Here is a 17716-nt window from a genome sequence, read left to right on the forward strand (position 1 = left end):
CATCACTTGTGGAGATTATAACTGCCAAAAAAAAAAATTGCTTAAGCAGCCCATTGAGTATTCTGAAATAGGGACATTTTCCAGAGCATTGGTTTCTAAAGCTTCCATTATTTCTTTATGTTGAGCTTTTAGGATTTAGCTACAATATTTACTCAAATTCTAAGCCATGTTTTTTATCAGCCATATTTTATACCTTTCATAATCAAACAGCTTATCATTGAAAAATATATGTTTCCCTGCCCCTGGAAGAATTCTCCTTGATGCTACTTTGATGTGGTTTTAGATGTGTGGAATATGAATTCAATTCAAGAATGACAGAGATGTTGCAAAGAAAAGCTAAGAACATCAGCTTTTTCTTAATAGTCTGTCAAAGCCATTGGCTAGAAGTTAATCAGTGATGTTTTCTCTGAAAAAAAAAAAAAGCATCTTTTTGCTGTCAGGCCACAACTGTGTTCCTGTTGTGCCTTGGAAGATGTGTGGCATGAGGAAAGGACATGGGCTCTGGTTAGAAGAGCAGTTGTTAAGCCAAAGTTAGGCTACTTTGGTTGGCTCAATATAGGAAAATGACAGAGAATATTTCACTCTTGTAATAGCGACTGCTGAAAATGAAGCCTATGAGCAGAGCAATCAAAAAGGGCAACTGGCTGGCCTTGTTAGACTGGCTTCTTTCATTAGTAATATGCACTTAACTTTCCTCTATGTATTTTCATATTTGATAGAACATTTCTTTTCAGTGATCAATAATATTCCAATGTCTGGATATACCACAGTTTATTTATTCATTTACCTACTGAAGGGCATCTTGTTTTCTTCCAACTTTTGGCAAGTTTGAATAAAGCTGCTATAAACATCTATATACAGGTTTTTGTCTGGACATGTTTTCAGCTCCTCTGGTTAAATACCAAAGAGCATGATTGTTGGATCATATTATAAGAGTATGTTGAGTTTTGAAAGAAACTGCCAAACTGCCTTGCAAAGTGGCTAAAACATTTTGCATTTCCACCAGCAATGAATGAAAGCTCCTGTTGTTCCACATCAACATTTTTTTTTTTTAACATTCAGTTCATATGTCTACTTTTAGGTATCCCTTTCTTCTATTTCACTAAAATGGTAGTTCTGTGTGGGTCCTTTAGTAATCCTACAAAATACTGAGTTATAAGCTAATAACTTAGTTAATAATTTGCAGAAATAAATGTTATTGCTGAGTAGCATTTTAAAAAATATAAGTCAGAGGTTCATCCCAGGAAAAAGACCCTGAAATAATGACTCAGTGACAGCTTTGCTAACTTAACTTGCACATTTTTAAGTTCTTTTGCAAATATTGTCAACATAATTTTACCCTTTTTCTCAAAAAATTATATGTGCATTCCTATGTCTGTGAAACAATTAAGAGGGAGGACTCTGTAATGATAATTCTTTGTTGTTGTTGTTATTAAACCTCACCCAAGGATATTTTTCCATTGATTTTTAGAGAAAGTGGAAGGGAGAGGGAGAGGGAGAGAGAAACATCAATGTGGGAGAGACACATTGATTTGTTGCCTCCTGCATGTACCATGGCCAGGGCCACAGGACCTGCAACCAAGGTATGTGCCCTTGACCAGAATTAAACCCAGAACCCTTCAGTCTGCAGGCCTCTATCCACTGAGCCAAACTGGCTAGGGCTATGGTCACAAATTTTTAATATTTTTTTAAAAAAATGTTTTATTTTTTCCTGGTCATTAGGAAGTGAGTGGTGGTCATTATAGGCAATAGTGCTTTAGAACGTTATTTTTAAAAATAAAAATCTTAAAAACAAATAGTCTATGAAATAAAATATCTAGGAAACCAAGAGAATTGTAATGGGCTTTGGAGGATTGTTGGTAGATAATGTTTGATGTGTACAAAGTATTCCTTGTCAACTGGCTGATTGTAGCTATAAGCTACCAATTTTTTTTTTTCTGAAGCTATTTTTTTGTTTGGTTTACTAGAAGGTTCTCTTTTTTGGCACTATGAGTTAAAATTAGACCAATCTACTATGCAGAAAAAAAAACATTAGATTGTTGACAGATAAATAAGCATGTAAATTAGAGTATACTGCCACTATTCACATGCCTCTTTAGACTACTTCTAGGAAGACTGCACTCAAGTAAGAACATTTTTTCTATACTCCTAAAGAATCAAGGAATCTGGGGTAACTGTTTATATTAATACATTCACATTTTTGATACTCACCTTTCCCCCCACAAAGTATGGATATCAATGAATGTATTTAGTTTCTGTGAAAGCTTAAATTACCTGTACAATGGGGACAGTGAGTTATGATGACTGGGTAGGCCAACTGTGTGGATTACAGATATCTATAAGATACCTGACTCAAAATGTGTTTCATATAGCAACACTGAAAAAAAAAAAGGAAAAAAACCATGATATTCTAGATTTTTAGAGACCTATACTTTTTAAAACTTTTTAATTAAAGTGTATATACATATAGAAAAGTAGATTATCACAAGTATATAGTTTCATGCATTTTCACAAACCAAACACAGTTATGTAAACAGAACCTACTTTAAGGGGGGGGGCGGGGGAGGAGACACACTCAAGAAGCCTCATACTTCACCCATCCAGTAATTCCCCCTGTCAAAAGTAAACACTAATCTTATTTGTTGCAGCATAGATTTATTTTACCCTAAGTTTGTTTTGTTGAATCAGGCCATATGTGATATTTTTGTCTGGTTTCTAGCTCATTCTATTTGTGTGATTCATCCATTCTCTCTTGTGTGTCGTTGTTGAACATTCACTTTCTTTTTTAAAAAAATCCTCATCCAAGGATATTTTCCATTGATTTTAGAGAGAGAAAGAGGGAGGGAGGGTGGGGGGCATCATTGTATGAGAGATCGAACCTGCAACCATTTTGATGTATGAGAAGATGCTCAACCAGTTGAGCCACCCATCCGGGAGAACATTTATTTGCAAGGCTATATAATATTCCATTGGGAATAATACTTCTACAGTTGAATTATTAGTAGCTAGTATAAATACTGCTATGATGGCATTCCAAAATGTCTTTTGGTACAAAAACTTATAAATTTCTGATAAATATATACCGAGAAATGAGTTTGCCAGGTCTTAGGGTATGTTATACACATTTAGTAGATAGTACCAGGTATCATAAATATACAACTTGGTAAATTTAGTTATTTATGTTTTTAATAGAGAACTATCACAGTTGCAAATGCTGTAATAGATGTGTACATATATACCTGTCTATATAGAACTATATATAAAAGCATTTATACAACTGTCACTTAAAATAAGCATGGATTCTGCAATTAATGTTTGCTCAGGTTACTGAAGATTTGGATATTCAAGCATGTGGCAAGTACCCTGTCTCCCAGAATAATTTGTCTTGACTTTCTGGAATGTGTGGTCAAAATGAGAACCCAAACATTCAGGACAACTGTGAGCCCACATGGATCCTTGGAGAACTAGAATATGGTAGCTCATCACCTACGCAGATAGAACCCTGGGCCAGTTTCCACAGCTTGAATGTTTCAGCTTCTCTATCCCTCTACCTGGGAGCATTTGGGTTCAATTTACAACCTGTGCCACCATATTGGGTGGCCCTGTTTATTACTCTCCCTACTTTCAAAAACCCCATTTTGAAGATCACCATTGCTTTCTAAGTGGATTTTTTGCTCCCTGAATCCCATATTTCCTATAGCAGGTCAAATTTACTTATTCAGATAGTTGTGTTTGAGATGGCAACTGAGCTACTATTTATTCATTGGTTCCTTATTGCAAACAATTGATATTCACATTCCATTTGGAATCATCCCTTATTTATAAAGCACTGCGTGTGCCTATTAACTTTAGTACCAAATAAGTATCCTAGTAATAATCTTTGAAAATAGGCCTTACCCATCTGAAGGTCTGCTTTTAGCATATCCATAGTCTGTGAATAACATTTGTTGGCTCAATTATTTAATAAAAATATCTTCCCTCTTTGGACAGACACATTTGAAAGGCACCCCTACCCAGGATGGGGTACAGCTCTGAATGAAGGCCCATGACCTATGGAGGGAAGTATATGTTGTCTTTCACATCCCCTGTCCTGCTTTGGGCTAGGTGTCTTTATACAGTGCGCGCGCACACACACACACACACACACACACACACACACACGAGCACGCGCACGCGCACTCAATGTATTGTCCCTTTTTGGACTCTATCCTTCTTGTTTTAATTAAATCAAACTCCAAAGCATTCTCATTAACCTTAGGTAAACATGCAAAATGTTTGGGGTTTTCAGTATTTAAATTCAGAGCTATTTCTACTTCAGTTTAAACATTAGAAAAGAATATCTTTATAAGATCCAATTGCAGACAAACAATGAAATTCAGAATATATAAGATATAAGGTGGAAGTTACAGCCCTATTAGTGAAAGAGTAGAAGGAGAACTTTGGAAAGAGAAAAAGCAAAGTTTTGTGAGTCTGACAAGAAGTATAACCAAATAATTATGCATATATTCCATATGTTAAAGTTTCTAGGTACCTAAACGTAAAAATGTGGCTGTCATGAAGACTAGAATGGAAAAACAGGCAGAAGGTATGGATAAAATGTTGGTTTTAAATGGCTTGTTTCCTAAGTATTGAGGATTTGAAAACTCTTCAAGGGTTTAGTTGAAAGAATACAGTCAAGTATTGAAATGTTTTGTGGAATGTCCCTGCTATTTTGTTTTGTAAACTACCTCAGTCCACAAGACAGCTCTGGGCCCCGTTCCACAATACTGTTGGGCTTCCCTTATTTACATAAAAGCCTTTGATTCAGCTGACCATCAGATTCATTAAATAGGAGCCTTAGTTTAAATTCAAAGGATGATAGTTAGAAGCTGTCATGGACTATGTTCATATGATAACAGAAAAGAAATTATACATTTTTTTAAAAATGTTACAAAAATCAGAAGAGGCCTTGTACTACGTTTTTGAGATCAAATAGATACAGTGGTTTCTATACATTTCATCCAGGGTGGTAGCTTACACAATAAGAGGTGTGTATTAAACATTAGACTGACTAAATTAGAAAGCCGCCAGGAACATATGAATAAAATGGAGCTTGCTTTTGATCTGGTATTGGCTTCCATGCCTAGATCCCTCTGGAGGATCCTTTATGTCCCCTACCATAAAGAGCTGGTATTAATTATATATACCATTCAAGGAACCATCTAGCACACTTGAAACTTTCATCACATAAGTGGGGAGACATGACTATGAGGGATCTTTCTTTCCTTGGTCTTCAAGTCTTATAGGGACTTCGAAAAGTAAAGTAGCCTAAAAACAGCTAATTTCAGGATCCGTTGTAATTGAGAATGTTTTTCCATGAGGTAGAAATAGCTAGTTGGGCGAAAAGGAGAAAGAGATGCGTATTAGCATCCAGAATTATTTTATACAAAAGAGATTAAAACAATTTTTGCTCAGAAAAAGAGAAGTAAAACAATTTTTGCTCAGAAAAAGAGAAGTAAATGAGTAGAAATAATCAAGGGGACGGATTTCTTAGATTTCACAAAATAAAGTATTCCCATACCTGGTAGACTGCTGGAATTGTTTTGGAAGAGGCAGGATGATCTGATAGAGATCACCTAGGTGCCTGCTCAGCAATCACCTACTAAAGCATTTAAAAACATGCATTATGCAATTTCAAAGGGAGATAATGTATATGAAATAACACCATGGGCTCTTAAGCTAGAAAATAAACACAACTTCTCCTGGCAGCCAAACAAAAGGAGAAATAATACAACATAAAATTGCTCTCCTTGCTTTTTTTTGAAATACTGGGTAGGTGTGACAGGTTGGATTCCCTGGGAAGCAGACCCTTAGATGGAGCTTAGTGTGCAGGGTACTTATTAGGACAGTTTTATAGCCTGTGAAGGGTGATGCCTTGGAAAGCCACGTGTCTTACCATAACCAGAGAGGCAGATGAGAAACTGTCCTATGGAGGCCTTCTCTCAAGAAGGGTATCCCTTCTTGCAAGATTACATATCTCCCCATATTTTGTGCAGATCACAAATCTGGAATTGAGCCTTGTCTTTGTGGCTGGCCTCTGTGGATACTTGCAATGTCACTGGGCACTTCCATGGAGCTATCTGCCAACAGTTGACCAACCATGTAAGATGCTCTCTAACTAGAATGGCCCTTTAAGGTAATCCTGAGTTGGGCTGAGATTACTGGATCTTTATACTCCTGCATTAATCATTCTTCCTCAGAAAGGGTCATGACCTTGGGCAAGGGGACTCTCTGTGCAGATGAGGCAACCCCTAGGGACTGACATCTGAAAGTAGTCTGTCAGCAATACTCCCAGCTGTTGAGGCAACAAGTGCTCTGTTGAAAGAGAACCATAATAGTTCATCAGTGTCCACTCCAGTAATTAAGCCATTGTTCTTCCTTGTGACTTACATTTATCTCTAAGTAATCCTTTTCCATAACTTTTTAGGTCAAGTTTTTTTTTTTTTTTAAATATTGAATTCATTGTAGTGACAATGGTTAATAAAATTATATAGGTTTTAACTGTACAATTCTATAATACATCATCTGCATACTGTGTATCTTGACCCAAAGTCAAATCTCCTTCTGTCACCATTTATTCCCCCTTTTTCCTCTTCTACTCCCCTCCCTTCCCCTCCAGTAATCACCATACTGTTGTCTATGAGGTGGTGTGTGTTTTGTTTTTGCTAAATCCCTTCACGTTTTTCACCCAGCCCTTATGCTAAGTGAAATACGCCAATCAGAGAAAGATTAACGCCATATGAATTCACTTATATGTGGAATCTAATGAACAAAATAAATTGCTAAACAAAACAGAATCAGGTCAAGTTTTAAAAACTGTGCATGCCAGTAGAAATTTTAAATATTGAAAAAAACCCTCACCCTTTAATTGTTACAGAAATGCACACACTGGTAGGGCTGGCTTCTTCTGAGTATTTACATAATTTTATAAAAAATATCAATCTGTTTTTAATTAAATGGTTTTAATAGGCAGTTAAGCTAAGATATTATAAGTAATATATTAAGCTAATGGACATTTAACAGCTGAGTTAAGTTCTTTTAATGGAAATGCTGACAAACCTTTATCTGTAATTATAGCAATGCTGTAATTATAGAAAGAGGTACTTCTTCTTGTTGTTTGCAACCTTATAATTCCATATGCCTATAAGGAAAAATAAGTTCATTATTAGCCAAACAGAAGTGATACTTGGCAGTAAGCATTACTCATCTACTCACTAGATTTGAGTCATATTTTTAAAAATCATAGTAATAGCCATTAGTAACATAGATTCCTCTTATATTGTGAGATTAGAAGGAAGAGTTCTCTAGTTTGTGGTGGCCTCTACAGCCACTGGCAAGTCTTGGTCATTGTGAATTAGGTAAACAATTCTGAATGGAAAATATTCTTTGTCCTTAAACCCGGGAATATTTATTCATTATGTCCAGTCAGTTGTTAAAAGGATTACAATTTAACATTCAATAGGGATTGTAAGACACACACTATTTGGGGCACTGGGCATGCAGCACTTAACAGTCCAGATAACGTTTGTAGTGTCATGGCGATTATATTCCCTTGTGGGAGATAAAAATCTGAAAGGACATATGTACCCTATGTTCATAGCAGCACAATTTACAATAGCTAAGATTTGGAAACAACCTAAGTGCTCATCAGTAGACTAGTGAATTAAAAAGCTGTAGTACATCTACACAATGGAATACTATGCTACTGTGAAAGAGAAAGAACTCTTACCATTCGCAACAGCATGGATGGACCTGGAGAGCATTATGCTAAGTGAAATTAGCCAGTTGGAGAAAGAAAAATATCACATGATCTCGCTCACTTATGGAATATAATGAACATCGTAAACTGATGAACAAAAATAGATACAGAGACAAAGAAGCATCGAAAAGACTGTCAAATTGCAGTGGGAAGGCAGGGGATGGGTGTGGGGGGGTGGTAAGAGATCAACCAAAGGACTTGTATGCATTCATATAAGCATAACCAATGGACACAGACACTAGAGGGGTGGGGGCATGTGATTGGGGGGGGCGGCTGGGAGGAGGTCAATGGGGGGAAAAGGAGGCATATATAATACGATAGTAATACTTTAAACAATAAAAATTAAAAATAAAAAGCAAACAAAAACTTGAAAAATACAGAGAGACTTGAAAATTGAGTAAAATCATAGTTGGTGACTGGGTGGCTACTTTAATTTGGATTGGCAAGGAAATGTTTTCCAAATATCATATTTAAAGTGAGATCTGAATGATAAGAAGGGATCAGCTATGTGACTATCAAAAGAAGCAGCATGCTAGGTAGGGAAGACACTAATACAAAGTATCTTGGGTGAGGATGAGTTGGCATATTCATGGAACAATAACAGCAATAAAAAGCCATTATCACTATAGCATAGTAGGTGAAGGGGTTGGAGAAATGTGCAATGGCCAGTTTATATCAAGCCTTGTTAGTTGTAGTACATTATTTAGATTTTATTGTATTTGTAGTATCAAGTGATTGGAGTATTGACATCATTTTTACTGGTTTATAGAAAATAGAATGTAGGGAGTGAGAATGAAGTAAACCAACCAATAATTAAATTTAGCAGTCCATGTGACAGATAATGGGGATTTGGACAAGCTTAGTCATAGTGGAGAGTCTGAAGCGACAGATTTCAGATTCAGAGTCTGCAATGCTTGATTGGTAAGAGAAAGAGAGAAATCAAGGACAACACTAAGATGCTTAACCTGAACAATTGTCGTGATGATAGTACTGTTTTTTGAATGGGCAGTATTTGAGTAGGAGCATATTTGGGAAAAATATCAAGAATTTTCACTTGTTAATGTCCAAATATAAAGAATTTTCATTTGGACATTAAGCTAATGGGCATTTAACAACTGAGTTAATTTATTTTAATGGAACTTAATTTGGGAATGTTTACTAGATAACCTAGAATAGATGTTGAATGGATAACTGAATATCAATTTGGATTTTAGGGGAGAACTTGGGGCTGAAAATAAATATTAAGGACCTATTTAAAGTCATAGAACTAGAGATCTCAAAGAATAAGTATAGATAAAGAAGACAAATGATCTTAGAATAAAGTCCTGAGGACTCAAATATTTATAAATGGAACAGGAGAGGAGCATCCAGCCCACTGGTATTGTTCAGTGGTTGAGTGTCAATCTATAAAGCAGGAGTTCATTGTTTAATTCCTGATCAGGGCACATGCCCAAGTTGCAGGCTCGATTCCCAGTGGAGGGCTTGCAGGAGGCAGCCGATCAATGACCATCCCTTATCATTGATGTTTCTATCTCTCTCTCCCTCTCCCTTCCTTTCTGAAATTATATATATTTAAAAATTAAAAAAATAAGAGGGATCATCCAATATAGAATACTGAGAATTAGGAGAATCAGGGAAGTGTGATAACATGGAAGACACAAAAGTTAGGGGAAGAGGGAGTGACTAACAGCATGAAATGTTATGAGGGGCTCACATCATGTATAATCCCACTTATATGTGGAGTCTAAAGAACAATATAAACAAACAAATCAGAAACAGAATCATAGATAAAGAAAACAGACGGCTGTCAGAGGGGAAGGGGTTTAGAGGCTGGGTGAAAAAGGTGAATGGATTGAGAAGCACAGATTGGTCAAAATAGTCATGAGGATGTAAAGTACAGCATAGGGAATATAGTCAATAATATTGTAATAATTCTGTATGGTGTCAGGTGGGTACTGTATCAGGGGGAAAACTTTGTAAATTATATGCTTGTCTAATCATTATGCTGTACACTTGAAATTAATATAAAATTATATTAAATGTAAAGTATAATTGAAAAAATTAAAATATAAACAATCCCCCCCAACCAAAAAAAAAAAGGAGAGAGAGAGAGAGAGAGAGAGAGAGAGAGAGAGAGAGAGAGAGAGAGAGAGAGAAAGAGAAGTAATTATCAGATTTGACAATATACAGTTTTTGGTGATCTGGACAAAGAGTAGTATCAGTGGAATGGTAAAGTTGGAGGCCCAGGGAGCAGTTTAGGTAGATATTATGAAGTGGGAAATAGATACAAAGAGTATAGACAACTCTTTCAAGTTTTACTGTAAGGAGGAACAGCAGCATGAGACAATGATAAATAATAGAGTTTAGAATGATGAATCTCAATCTGATGACTTTTAAGTGTTAGCAAGGAAACTTCAATAACTTATTTTCCCCACTCAAATGATCTGAAAATATTTTTGAACATTACTATTTTATGTTCCACTGTATTATATTTATATTACTTTAAGGTAATTGAAAGAGATATCATTATTAAACTTTATGAGATTAATAAGCTCATTTCAGGATGTTTTCTTTAGTTCAAATATACACACTGAGAAGTATAGTATACTTCAATAGAAAAGCATGTACAACAGAAAGGTACAGTTTGATGAGTTTTTATAAACTGACTAGAGGCCCGGTGCACGCATTTGTGCACCAGTGGGGTCCTTCGATCTGGCCTGTGGGATCAGGCTGAAACTGGCTCTCCAACATTCCCCAAGGGGTCCGGGATTGCGAGAGGGTGCAGGCTTCTACCGGTCTAAGCGTCTGCCCCTGGTGGTCAGTGCACATCAGGGATCCCTGTGGGATCAAGCCTAAACTAGCAGTCGGACATCCCTCTCGAAATCCAGGACTGCTGGCTCCTAACCACTCACCTGCCTGCCTGCCTGATCACCCCTAACCACTCTGCCTGCCTGCCTGATTGCCCCTAACCACTCACCTGCCTGCCTGATCATCCCTAACCACCTCTTCCTGCCTGCCTGATTGCCCCTAACTGCTCGCCTGCCTGCCTAATTGACCCTAACCACCTCTGCCTCTGCCTCTGCCACTGTGGCTTCATTCAGAAGGATATCCAGAATGACGTCCAGAAGGTTGTTCAGCTGTCTGGTCTAATTAGCATATTACGCTTTTATTATTATAGATTATACACTAATAACCAGCACTTAGGTTGAAGCAGAACCTTAATAAAATTCCAGAGACTTCATCGTGCCCCTATCCAGTCATTCAGTGCTACATTCATGGATAAGTATTATCATGACTTCTAACAGCATAGATTCATTTTTTTCCAGTTTTTGAACTTTAAATAAATGGAATCCGTTTAACCTGATTTTAAAATATATAGAATTGACATGGTAAGACACTCATAGTCTTACAGTGATGATTACACTGCCTCTTTGCCTCCCTCCTCATCACACAACCTTAGACTTGCCTTTTCACTTTATTATCATAAAGCCAATGGTTTTCACACTATACCTCATAACTGTGCTTTACTACATTTTTAAAATAATTATCCCATATTGATCTTAAATAAAGTTTGCAGACCTCCTACCACAGAATCACCTAGGGACCTTGCTAATAATGCAGGTCTCTGAACCCCTACCATGGTGTATGTATCTGGTGAGGCAGATAACACCTACTCTCTCATGCCTCTGTAATTTCATAATGTCTTCCTAGAATGTTCTTTGCTGGACCTCTTAAGGAAGTCTTATGTTTCCTTGATGGCCAGAGCCCTAAATTTCATGAAGCCATCTGAAATTTCTCACCAGAGATAATCTCTCTCTCCCCTGTCTAGCTCTATTAAAGCATTTGTCTCCATCTGCTTTGAATCATAGTTACTTGCACACCTGCCTGTCTTCCTGCCCAGGTTATGATCCTCTGGAGGGCCATCACTTTTCATTCTTTTGTATTTCCCTTAGCACCTAGCACAGTGCCTTGCATATAGTGAGTGCTAAATAACTATATGTTGAGTGGAATCCTGGAACACTGGGAAGACATTATTTCCTTGGAATAATTGAAAGATTAAATGTAGAATCCCAAAGGATACATTTTTTTTCCTGTTGAAATATTACAGTGGCTAGAGGGATAGGAAAACTATGCCTGTAGAATTAAGTATCTGTAAGAACTTGGAAGATGAATAATAGATTCACAAGAAAGACCTTGTAAGAATTTAATTTTTTAGACGAGTTTTAACACATCATAATAAATAAGACTTTGCCAAAAATAAGGATTTGCATCTTTTGTTTGCCCACCAATGCACTGAAGTGATATGATTTGTTCACAGGGATGATTTTAGTGACAGCATGAAAGTGTGTGGGGGGGTGTGTGAGAGAGAGTATATGTGTGTTTTAATTGTGACTATTTCTATTCCATTATTAGTGTAGAAACTCTGCAAGTACACTTTAGGCTTGAGTGGTTTCTTCCATTGAAAAATCCTATAAATGGAAAAATGATTCTTACAGTCCAAGTTGAGTTTTATACTAGTAGGTGGTCTTTCTCCCTCTTTTTTATTTTGGAATGAGAGGGAATAAATGTTTACCATTAAAACTTATTCATGTTTAGCATTTAAAGAAATGGGTCAGAACAATGAAGTGACATTAACTTCTCTATATTTCCAATATTAGAACTTTCTCTAAGCAGTTTTATTCCCCTTCTTTCTTTTTTATCTTCACTGCTTTTTTCCCTCTCCATTTTATTAAAAAATTCTCTGAATGCAGAAATTTCCCCTTTCTGTCATTTGATAACAACATGAGGGTATAAATATGAATTCTATGACTAAATTTCCAGTTTTTTTCCACTTAACTCTCCCTCTCTTCTCTCCCCCCACATAATTGAACTCTTAGTGTCCAACTAGTATCTTTTTGTTTTTACATCCTTGTTCATGCTTTCTCCTAAAGCAGGAATCAACAGACTTTTCAATAAGGAACCAGATAGTAGATTTTTTATATTTTGCAGGCCATCTGGTCTCTGCTGCAGCTAATCAACTGTGCTATTGTAATATGAAATCAGTCATAACCAATACATGCATTTTGCTCCTATGAAATTTTAATTCTAAACATTTGACTTTCATATAATGTTCATGTGTCACAAAATACTCTGATAGTTGCAAACCATTAAAAATGAGGAAACCATTCTTAATTTGTCTACCATACCAAAAGAAGTGGCAATGAGAGTTGCTCCTCAGTCTGTCATTTGCTGATCCTGTCTTACATGAAATATCAGTAATAATTATCTTTTCAATATATTCCACTAGTATAAGTTTTATCCATACCTTAGGTAGCGAAGGCAATTTCTTCCTTGTCCCACATTTTTTGAGAATATATTACATATTGTTCTAATATATGAGATGCTAAGGAGTGCAGAGGGCTTAGTCCTAATTTTCCTTGATTTTGAAATTGCATTGGAGATGCAGGAAGGACATGTATGTGAACAAATAAATAGCATCACTAAGTAATATTGCATTTTGTGACTGTTGTTTAGATCTGACACTCTTTAAAAATATTATTTTATGTGATAAAGTAAATCATATTTTTTCTGATTTATAAAAAGGAAGAGCCCTGACTGGTTTGGCTCAGTGGATAGAGTGTTGGCTTGCGGACTGAAGGGTGCCAGGTTCGATTCCGGTCAAGGGCATGTACCTGGGTTGCGGGCACATCCCCAGTAAAGGGTGTGCAGGAGGCAGCTGATCAATGTTTCTAACTCTCCATCCCTCTCCCTTCCTCTCTGTGAAAACCCAATAAAATATATATTTTTAAAAAAAAGGAAAAGTTTTCAAATGTTTCATGTGCTTATCTATTAATACGCTTGAGGGGGAAAATAGGTATTTGCTATATAGGCTTTTATCTTAAAATTTCCTTTATCTATTCTATGGAGTATAACTAAGCAATTATTTTATGTAACAAATTCCCAAAAATAGTTATAAATTGTTCTCATATTTTGTAACTTCGTATTATAAAATCAATTAATAATTATGCCAATCAATGCTTGGAAAGGATTCTTATAGTTAATGCTATGCTCTTCTTTTGGAGATGTGAAAATGTGTCTAAATCAGAATTTTATGTAAGTATCAACTCAAAATATTAGTTCACCATTTCAATTAGCATAAATTTTCTCAACCTATTCCATTCTGCTAAGTTACAAAAAAAATATAGGTGTTGTGTTTTTATAATACCTTTGATTATCATTATTTAAAAAATTAAAGGAGTATTCAGTAAGAGCAGCTATCAGATCTGCTTGCCAGTAGGATAGTTGAGTTTGTTTTGTAGTCCTTTACAAATTTTAGCCACATTTTGAAAAATAAATAAATACCATATATACCTAGCCAAACTTTCAAAAAGTTTGGACTGTGAAATACTAATAGTTTATCCATGAAAATTTTGTAATCATGATGTTTAGAATATGAAACTATGCACCCACTTGTCAAATGTAATAAGTTTCTAATTTACCAGAAGGCAAAAGAATAAAGCTAGAGAGTTTCTCAGTGCATCTTCCAACTCTGTGATTTATTGCTCACATAGAGTAATTTGGCAAATGATACCCTAGTGAACCAAAAGAATTAATGTCTCCTCCTAAGTAACTTTCAATGAAGGGCTGCAAATCTCTGCAGCATTTTGTCAATTAAGAAAGAAAACAATCTACAGCTCAGAGTCAGGAGTACTAAGAAAGGAGCTAAGAGGGTTGCTTTTTCGTTCTTAGTTCAAAAATCTCTATACATCCTGGATCTTTGTTTAGGAAATACTAAGTGAAATCATGACTATATTTTTGTAATATATGAATTTCGACGACTGGTCTTGTGATCTTTTTCTGTCATCACCATCAAATTTAGTACCAACCATGTCATTTATTTGTTGGTTGATTTTGGGCTAATTCCGAACCTTTTTAGGCCACAACATTAATTAATAATTGCAGCCCTACCTACTTATTGATAAGAATATAAAATACTAAAAATAGAATTTAACAAAACTATAAGATGATAAAGTTACATGTTTAAAAAAGGAAAAGATAAGAATAGAAGATAAATCTTGGGAGATTCTTTCTCCAGGCTACATAAAATTTTCCAAAAAAATGGCTAAATTGCTCCTTGGTTTCTAGTGAGCAATTACTGGAGTATCAAACATGCTGGGAGACTTCATCAGAGGATAGCTTTTCCCAAGCCACATTTTCTTAGTGTATACATGATAATTAGTGACCATATCCCAGATTACTTTATGGAGAATAAAATATATTTTAAATGCTATTTTGAAAAAAAATGGGTAAGAAATTAAGAGTTACTTAGAACTTTACTTGAAATAACACTCAAGAAAATTATTCCTCAAGAAAGAACAAAATGAATGTGGTCCCCTCTGGGTTTTGAAAATTCTTCTCTAAAACATATTTTCTAATTAGAAGGCATTATTGAGGAGTGAAATACAAAAATCCTTGTTCACTAGATCATTGCCTCTTTTTTAAAATTTAAATTCTTTATTGTTTAAAGTATTACATGAGTCTCTTTTTTTCTGCCATTGACCTCTCCCCAGCCGCTACCACCCCCCAGCACATCCCCTCACCCTCCTATAGTCTGTGTCTATTGGTTATGCTCATATGCATGCACACAAGTTTTTGGTTGATCTCTTACCCCTGGCCTTCCCTCATATGTTGGACAGTCTGTTCAATGCTTGTATGTTTTTGGTTATAATTTTTGTTTATCAGTTTATGTTGTTCATTATATTCCACAAATGAGTGATATCATGTGATATTTATCTTTCTCTGACTGGCTTATTTCGCTTAGCATAATGCTCTCCAGTTCCATCCATGCTGTTGCAAATGGTAGGGATTCCTTCTTTTTCACAGCAGCATAGTATTCCAGTGTATTTGTACCACAGTTTTCTAATCCACAAATCTGCTTATGGGCACTTAGGCTGTTTCAAAATCTTAGCTATTGTAAATAGTGTTGCAATGAACATAGGAGTGCACATATCCTTTCTGATCGGTGTTTCTGATTTCTTGGAATATATTCCTAGAAGTGGGATTACTGGGTCAAATGGAAGTTCCATTTTTATTTTTTTGACGGAACTCCATACTGTTTTCCACAGTGGCTGCACCAGTCTGCATTCCCACCAGCAGTGCACGAGGGTTCCTTTTTCTCCGCATCCTTGCCAGCACTTGTCATTTGTTGATTTGTTGATGATAGCCATTCTGACAGGTGTGAGATGGTACCTCATTGTCATTTTTGATTTGCATTTCTCAGATGATTAGTGACTTTGAGCATGTTTTCATGTCTCTTGACCATCTGCATGTCATCTTTCAAAAATTATCTATTTAGGTCCTTTGCCCATTTTTTGATTGGGTTTTTATCTTCCTTGTTTAAAGTTGTATGAGTTCCCTGTAAATGTTGCAGATTAAAACCTTATCAGATATAACCTTGGCAAATATGTTCTCCCATGCAGTGGGCTTTCTTGTTGTTTTGTTGATGGTTTCTTTTGCTGTGCAGAAGCTTTCTATTTTGATGTAGTCCCATTTGTTTATTTTCTCCTTAGTTTCCATTGTCCTAGGAGCTTTATGGATAAGATATTGCTGTGACAAATGTCTGCTATTTTGCTGCCTATGGCTTCTTCTAAGATTTTTATGGTTTCCCGTCTTATTTTCAAGTCCTTTATCCATTTTGAGTTTATTTTTGTGTATGGTGTAAGTTAGTGGACCAGTTTTTTGTTTGTTTGTTTTTGTTTGTTTGTTTTTTTGCATACATCTGTCCAATTTTCCCAACACCATTTATTGAAGAGACTGTCTTGACTCCATTGTATGCTCTTGTCTCCTTTGTCAAATATTAATTGAGCATAATGTCTTGGGTTGATTTTTGGGTTCTCTAGTCTGTTCCATTGGTCTACATGTCTGTTCTTGTGCCAATACCAGGCAGTTTTGAGAACAGTGGCCTTGTAATATAGCTTGATATCTGTTATTGTGAACTCTCCAACTTTGTTCTTCTTTCTCAAGATTGCTAGAACTAATTGGGATCTTTTTTTATTCCATATGAATTTTTGGAGAGTTTGTTCTAGGTCTTTGAAATATGTCATTGGTATTTTTTTCTTTATTGATTAAGGTATTACATATGTGTCCTTATCTCCCCATTGCCCCCAACCCCCCACACATGCCCTCACCCCCCTGGGGTCTGTGTCCATTGGTTAGGCTCATGCATACAAGTCCTTTGCCATTGGTATTTTAATGGGAATTGCATTGAATATATAGATTGATTTGGATAGAATGGACATTTTAATGATGCTGAGTCTACTAATCCTTTAACATGGTATATTATTCCATTTGTTTAAGTCTTTATCTCTTTTTTCAGCATCCTGTAATTTTCTGAGTACAGGTCCTTTACCTCCTTGGTTAAGTTTATTCTTAGATATTTTATTGTTGTTGTTGTTGCAATGGTACATGGGATTTTTTTTTTTTTTTTAGTTTCTCTTTCTGTGAGTTCATTATTGGTGTATAAAAAAAGCCATAGATTTCTGGGTATTAATTTTGTATCCTGCTACATTGCTGCACTCATTTATGAAGTCTAGTATTTTTTTGATGGAGTCATTTGGGTTTTCTATGTACAATATCATGTCATCTGCAAATAATGACAATTTTACTTCTTCTTTTCCAATTTGGATGCCTTTTATTTCTTCTTCTTGTTTGATCCTATGGCTAACACTTCCAGTACTAAGTCTAACAGGAGTGGTGAAAGTGGGCATCCCTGTCTTGTTCCTGTTGTTAGGGAAATTGGTTTTAGTTTTCGCCCATTAAGTATGATGTTCACTATAGGTTTATCATATAAGGCTTTTATTGTGTTGAAGTATGTTCCCTCTATCCCACTTTGCTGAGAGTTTTGATCAGGAAAGGGTGTTGGATTTTGTCAAGTCCCTT

The 17716-nt window shown here is 35.9% G+C and overlaps 1 protein-coding gene across 5 annotated transcripts in view; it reads left to right on the forward strand.

The window, feature by feature from the left end:
• Positions 1 to 17716, forward strand: part of DMD (dystrophin) — a 2282236-nt gene that overhangs the window by 1192298 nt on the left and 1072222 nt on the right. The window lies entirely within an intron of this gene.

The sequence above is a fragment of the Myotis daubentonii genome, chromosome X (assembly GCF_963259705.1).
Source record: "Myotis daubentonii chromosome X, mMyoDau2.1, whole genome shotgun sequence".
Classification (NCBI taxonomy): domain Eukaryota; kingdom Metazoa; phylum Chordata; class Mammalia; order Chiroptera; family Vespertilionidae; genus Myotis; species Myotis daubentonii.